This window comes from Phalaenopsis equestris, unplaced genomic scaffold (assembly GCF_001263595.1).
Source record: "Phalaenopsis equestris unplaced genomic scaffold, ASM126359v1 Scaffold000840, whole genome shotgun sequence".
Taxonomy (NCBI): Eukaryota; Viridiplantae; Streptophyta; class Magnoliopsida; order Asparagales; family Orchidaceae; genus Phalaenopsis; species Phalaenopsis equestris.
The window spans coordinates 2,392,321-2,399,828 of NW_018165280.1; positions in this window are offsets into that span (position 1 = coordinate 2,392,321).

The following is a 7,508-nucleotide window of genomic DNA, read 5'->3' on the forward strand; positions in this document are numbered from 1 at the left end:
TCTTCCCCTCAGCCTCCCGCAATCCCGCCACGGATCCAGCCAATGCCGGCGGTTGCGCGTCGGCGAACAAGCAAATGCTCCGACTCTAGAACTCTATAATGACAATGCGGGTTCCCCTGTGCCCCCCAGGATCAACTCTCAACACCCTATCTCTCTCAAGCTTCTCTCTACGCCGTGACAGGCGCAGCGAAAAAAGGGATTTCAGAGTGCGAGCCTCGTCGACGTCGTAATTTATACCCCCGGCGACCACGCGCGCTGCGACGAGGCCCACCACTCTCTCGCGTGAAGAGCTGTGACACCTTCTGACCGCCCGATGGCGATCGAACGGCAGACAGTCCATCTAGGCCCCGCACCCGTCGCTCTCGATCACGGGACGATACGTCGCACACGAAATATCGCCAAACCGCTGCGAGCAGGCCACCAACTCGCTCCGGTCGGATACTCCCCATTAATTTGCAACGTGGCGTGTTTCCATTGGCTGAAATAGTAAATATATCCTTAAAAAAGGCTACGTTCGACATCAAGTTACATAAAATGACGCTTTCACTGCACGCAAGAGAGAGAGGAGAGGCCATGAATGGAATTCTTTGCTTTATTTGGTGTCCCCCACCAACGCTCGGCTTTCCTCCTTGGAGAAAAGTGACACGTGTACATTTGCGCAATCATAACGGCGGGAGCAGGATAAGGTGGAAGTCCCTGAGGATGAACTGCTTGGTTGCGTCTAAAATATCATTAGCAGCGTATTAAGTGGCAGATAATGGTGTTACGAGGGAAGAATTAAGGGGTTAGGAAAAAAACAAGAAGAGGAGCTAGAAACGGATTGGCAGGGGGGGGGGGGGGGGGCGGGGGGGGAACCTCGCCGCTCCCGCAACGGAAAGGGGGTGGAGAACGTGGCGCGGTGCGGTTACTGTAATGGCCTTTAGAATTTCAACATTATTATATTAATTTTTAATTGAGTATTAGAAGCTTTACATACATACCACATGTTTGATCCCGAATAGTATCTTATCCAAGGGATGGAACTATGAACTAGAATGAATAATAATAGATCGTGTCACTTAACAACTTTTTCATGTACACCACACAATTCTTATGTATTTACATTTCTAATGTATAAACTTTAATTTTTACATATATATTATCTTATCTTTGTATGGAAAATGTATTTTAATTTTTAGAAGTTAAAGTGATGGTATTTTTTAGTCGATGTGAATGATTTGGGTGATGTAAATGTAATAGGCAAAGTTTAAGGGTTAGATATGTAAACACGGAAGAATTATGTGTTATGTATGAATAAAGTAAATGCCCCTTAATATTTCATATATGGCATTTATAGCTCTTAGTGAGAAGAATAAAGATCGAGATCGGAGAAGGGAAGGAAAATTAAAGAGAAGAATAAGTCTGAAAAAAGATAAGTAGAATTCATTTAATTTCAGCCTATTTATTACAACCTTTGAGATCTTACTCATACATGATTAACAATGGCATACTTGTAAATATGCAGGAAGCTCAGGAGCATAAATTACATACTTTTCCTAAACTTATAAAGCTCTGAAGTATAGAAAGCCGAGGCAGGAGAACCGAACGACAAAGCTTTAGGCATGCACCAAAGTATAGAAGGAGAAGCAAAACTTAGAGAGAGATTTGACATACTTATCAGTTAGTATCCGGTAACCTCTTCTTTAGTTAGTCCAAAATCATGTCTATATGTCGTCTATTACACAACTAGAATTGGGATAAGTGAAATTAGGAATGTAATTGAAGCCAACTAAAATTTAGGGTTTATATATATATTGTTTATTTGTACGTGCGAGTTATATTGTTATTGTTTTTATAGGAAATTTTTGGATTATATTAATTTTCAATATTGAATTTGCTTTCAAATTAGTGTACTATGAAAAATATTAATCAAGATTTATAATATATTGATGAGACAAAAATCTAATATTTTTTGAACTCATCTTGACCTAAAATTTAAATAGAATATTCTATTAAAAAAATGTTATTAAAGCTTAGTGAAAAAAAAAATGTTATATGATTTTTAATTTTATAAGAATCTAAATTGAAAGTTAAAAAAAATGTCTTTTAAAAATTATTATAAAATATATGCACGTAGATTTGCACTTAATATGACTTAAATTTATTTTAATTATTTGACCACAAATTTCATGACTCAATCTAAAATTTAAGTGATTCCTCTATTTTATTCTTTACCATCAACAACATATTTTTGAAATAAATGATTCGGGTTAGAAGCTTGGAGAAGAAAGGAATATGTAGTCAAAGATAGCCTAGTTCCCTTTCGGCTATTCTTTGAGAATCAAAGGCAACATCAATGAAAGCTTTGCTTTTATTATAAGGTGGTTGCCAACTTCTAATACTTTCTTTTTTTTTCCATTTAGACCAGATGCAACTCCTGAACTTGGGTCGGAGGCCCAAAGTTGTAAACAATCTGAACCAAGGGATAACACTAATCGAGTTGAGCAAAGGCATTGATACGTCGCAACACGACTAAAGAGAAAAGTTTAATATCACCAGCAGTTTCATGGATGCCTCTGACATTCCTCTTTAGGGGCCAAGAATTGTCAATAACATAAACCATGAACATCATGAAGGGCTCCTTCGTCAAGGAATGAGTGCATTAACATGATTCATCATCTGCCTAAAATTCGTTCTGCCAACAAGAGCTCCTCACCCATGGATCAACGATAGACAGTCAAATTAGAATAAATGATCGACATTGTTAAGTCAATCGAGTTAGTTTTGCTGACTAAAGATCATCAAATGTCGAACGACAATCCCGATTTAGCACAGTCAGATGAGCAAATCTTGTAGAATCAAGACCCACTAATTTCAACCAAGCAAGTTAGAGACTAGCCGAGTTGCAGGCTCTTACATGTAAGATACCTAAAATATAATGTAACACTCTCATTAACATAGTGAAAAACATGTAACTTCCTATATTATACCTCCTTCTTTATAAATAGAAGAGTAATTTTATGAGGAAAAGACTAAAACTTAAGCTTGATTAATGGTCATTAATATGCACTTCCCTATCTATCTTCCTTCGGTCTCACACTCTTGATGTGTGCCAGAAAATTCACAGCGATAGAGTAATGGATTATCGTCTTAGCATTGCACGAGAATTTAGCACACACTAAGGTGAAATAAGAATAACCAGGGATGACACCATAAGTTCTTATATGGAAACTCGTGAAGGAAAAAGTCATGGGATCTGACTCAGTTGCGAAAATCTACTACTAATTGATGATTACAGAAATCTCTTAGCCCATAAACGGGAAATGTTAAATATATTTTCCGATTACAGCGTCTATTGACGACCTCTGATTGGTGATGATTTACAATGACTAGTAAGTGTCGACGACGGTCAACAGTGGTCGACGAAGGTCTGTGAGGGTCGACGAAGGTCAGCGGTGGTCAACAATAATGTTGAGCAATAACTCCTCTCAAGGCCTCGTGCTCTCTCTCTAGACTTAAGCTCTCCCTCATGAGAAGGGTGTGGCTCTATTTATAATGCTCTGGGTGTAATCGACCATTCTGTTCGGACGGTACAAAGAGTTTCCCTCAATCATATAGTGTTAAACCAACATTTTGGATGCTTTAATGATGTCAGAATTATGTAATCTTGGACTCTTTGGATTCGTCTTGTTGAGGTGTTCGATTCAACCATGAACTTGTCATATTTGATATCCGTTTAACATTCCAAATGTGTCCACAAATCTTTCAAAAGTTATTTAATGACTTGATCCATGTTTGATTTGACTAATTTTGATATCATTAAGTTTGTCTCATCGAACCAGTCAGTTTGACTATAAGTTTGCTGAAATCAAACCTCTCGACGACTTTTTATCAAGATTTGAACTTTCTTGTTCAAAATATTATCTCGAGATGCATGTCATGCCTCAAAGTTTACTTTGGATGATGAAAATTTGTTGGTGGCTCTAATCCTTTAGTGTGATTTAAGGAAAGGTCGAGATTCAAAATATATACAACATACATACATACATATAAATTAATTAAAAAAATAGATGTAAAACATTAGATTTAATATGTATATTTCGAGTTAGAGTAAGTTAAACACGATTCAACGAAAGAATTGAACACGATCTACTAGAAGAAATGTAAGGTATGAGTAATCGAGTGGGACGCCAATATGTAAATTTTCAAGTAAATTCTTAAAGTCGAAATTCTAAAAATTCTAATTAAGGTTTAAATAATATCATTTTCTGTCATATCTTCAATATTTAATCAAATATTTACACCCGTGATCTTTCAAAAACACCCCAATTTATTTCAATAAATGCATTTAATACCCAAAAAAATATCTAAAATAAATCAAATTCCCAAAATAAAAACAATCATTAAAAATTTCCTTCAAATACATTAATTTAAAATAGTACACAATTATGAATTTACAGAATCATCCCGTAATACATCTCAAGAAAATATCAACCAATAAATCATATACAATTACATGTCAAATCAAATTGCTATAAATTCAAATAAAATCAGGGCAGCCCAAACCAACCCAATTCCTACAAAATGAAATCCCTCCTCTCCCTCTTGTCCCTTCTACTCACCGCCACCCTATCAATCTCCGCCGCCGCACCCACCATCGGCAGCCGGCCCCCCATCGGCAGCCGGAGGGATGACGCGGGATGGCTGCCAATCAAGGACTTGGACGAGCTGCACGTGCGAGCCATAGCGTTATTCGCGATGACTGAACAGAACAAGAATTCACTCGGTCCCGTTTACTTGCTGCAGAACGTGGTCTCCGGCGAAACTAAGGGGGCGTACGATGATGCAGGCGTGGTATACCGTCTTGGCCTCATGGTCTCCTTCCTCGGTTTTGAATCCTATGCGGCTGATTTCGAGGCGATTGTGTGGGATAAAGGCTACAATAAATTTCAGTTGATGTCATTCAGGAGGAGCTGAGATTAGCTCGCATAGTTATGCGTGCTTCCGAATAAGATGGATTGTAACTCTATTAGATAATAACAAGAATGATTTATAATTGTATCTATTTACATATTTAATATTTGTTGAATCTTGATTTAGCCGTGAAACACACTCCAAGAATTAAAATAACATAATAAATGAAAGAGAGAAGAGTGAACTGTAATGAATAGCAATCGTGTCAATCGTGTTGACATTTCATGTCGTTTATGGTTAATATGGTTATCCATTGTTCACAAAATGATCTTCTTATTTATAGATGAGAGAGTACAATAAATTGATGTTACACTATTACCATCGCTTTAATGAGAGTTGTACATGGATTTCCTGGTATTTTATAGGTATGAGTCTCTCGGCCGACTGTTCTCGGGCTCGGTTGGCTGAGCTTGATTGACTTCGAGTCTGCATTTACTTATCTCACACCTTAACTTTGACTTTTACTAACTAAACACCTTTCATATATTTGAAAAAATGTATGAAAAGGTGGTTTACACTTGCTTTGCTCGTAAAAATTATAGTTTGGGTATGAGATAAATAATTGTAGAAGCAGTGGGTGCTTCCTCCCTAATAACAAAATCTTTGCACATTTGCATATATTTATGATACAAAAATTTTATATAAAATACATTGATATGGCACCTGACTTGTATGTATTTGTGCATAACAAAATCAAATTATTATAAGTCACAAACATAAATAATCATACATGATTATACATGACAATAAACACCCTTAAAAAGAAGAAAAATGTTATAATGACTTTAAAGGGTTGCATGCACCCTTATACATGCCAAAAGTAAGAGAAGTTTGTCATAAAATGCACGTTCTTAGATGTATTTATGGTCATGCACACACGTCTACATATTTAAGATGAAAATATTATTATGAATTATGTGCACGTAGATTTGCACTACATATAAGATGACTTAACTTAATTTTAATTATTTGACCATAAATTTCATGACTCGATTTAAAATTTTAGTGATTCCTCTATTTTATTTTTTACTATCAAAGACATATTTTTAAAATAAATGATTCGGATTAGAAGCTTGGAGAAGAAAGGAATAGGTAGTCAAAGATGGTCTACTTCTCTTTCGGCTATTCTAAGAGAATCAAAGGCAACATCAATGAAAGCTTGCTTTTATCATTAGGTGGTTAGCTATACCAACTTTCATCTGTCTCGTGTATGTGTGTGTCTATCTATCTATCTCTCTCTCTCTCTATAGTACATTCAGAATGCATCGGCATGAATCTCGAGCAAATCCAACGTTCATGATACAAGAAGTATAACTAAGGAGGGACCACTAGTGAGAGCCAAATGACTCACTTACTTGACTGGATGCAACTCCTGAACTGGGTTGGAGGTCGATCGTGTGCAGACAATCTAAACCAAGGGCTAACGATAATCGAGCTGCTTAAAGGCATCAATCTGTGTATTGTCGAACGCGACTCAAGAGAAAAGTTCAATATCATCAGTACTATCATGGATGCCTATGAGATTCCTCTTATGAGATTCCTCTTCGGGAGTCGAGAATTAGCAATAACGTAACCCAGGAACATCCTGAAGGACTCCTTCGTCAAGGAATAATCGAATTAGCATGATTCAATTTCTGCTAAAATTCTAGTCTCGTTCTGCCAATAAGAGCTCATCACTCAGGGATCAGCAATAGACTGTCAGATCAGAATAATCGATCGACAAAGGCAACTCAATCGAGTTATTCTTGCCGACTGAGACCATCAAAGGCCAAATGCAACCCCGATTCAGCAGAATCAAACGAACAATTATCGTCGAATCAAGACCCATTGATTTCAACCGACCAAGTTTGAGACTAGCCAAGTTGCAGGCTCATATATGTAAAGTACCAAAAAAAATATCATGTAACACACTCATTAATGCAATAAAAACATATAAATTTATATAATGTACCCCCTTATTTATAACTAAAAGAATCATTTTATGAGAAAAGACTAATCCTTACGATTGATTAGTGTTCATTAATGTGCACTTCCCTCTCTATCTCTCTTTTTTCTTACACTCTATTTTTTTATGGTGATTTACAGAAAGATCGAGATTAACTTTATATAAAGCGTTCAGCTTGAAATTCACCAATGTAAATTAATTAAAAAAATAGATGTAGAATATTATATTCAACATGCATATTTAGAGCTAAAACAATGTGAATGGTTGTGCTTATTTAATGAAAGATTTGAACACGAGCTGCTGCCGGAAGAAATGTAGGGTTCGACTAATCGAGTGTCATATATTTTCTATCAGATTTTTAAAGTAGAATTTCTAAAAATAATAATTAAGATTTTAATAATAATATTTTCTGTCACATTTAATATAACTAATCAAATATTTACTCCCGAAATCTTACAAAAATACCCCAATTTATTTCAATAAATGCGCGCAATACCAAAAATAAATAAATAAATAAATAATAAATACAAGGAATAGCAATTTTCTTCAAATACATCGACTTGATATAGCACACAATTATGAATTTACAGAACCATCCCGTACTACATCT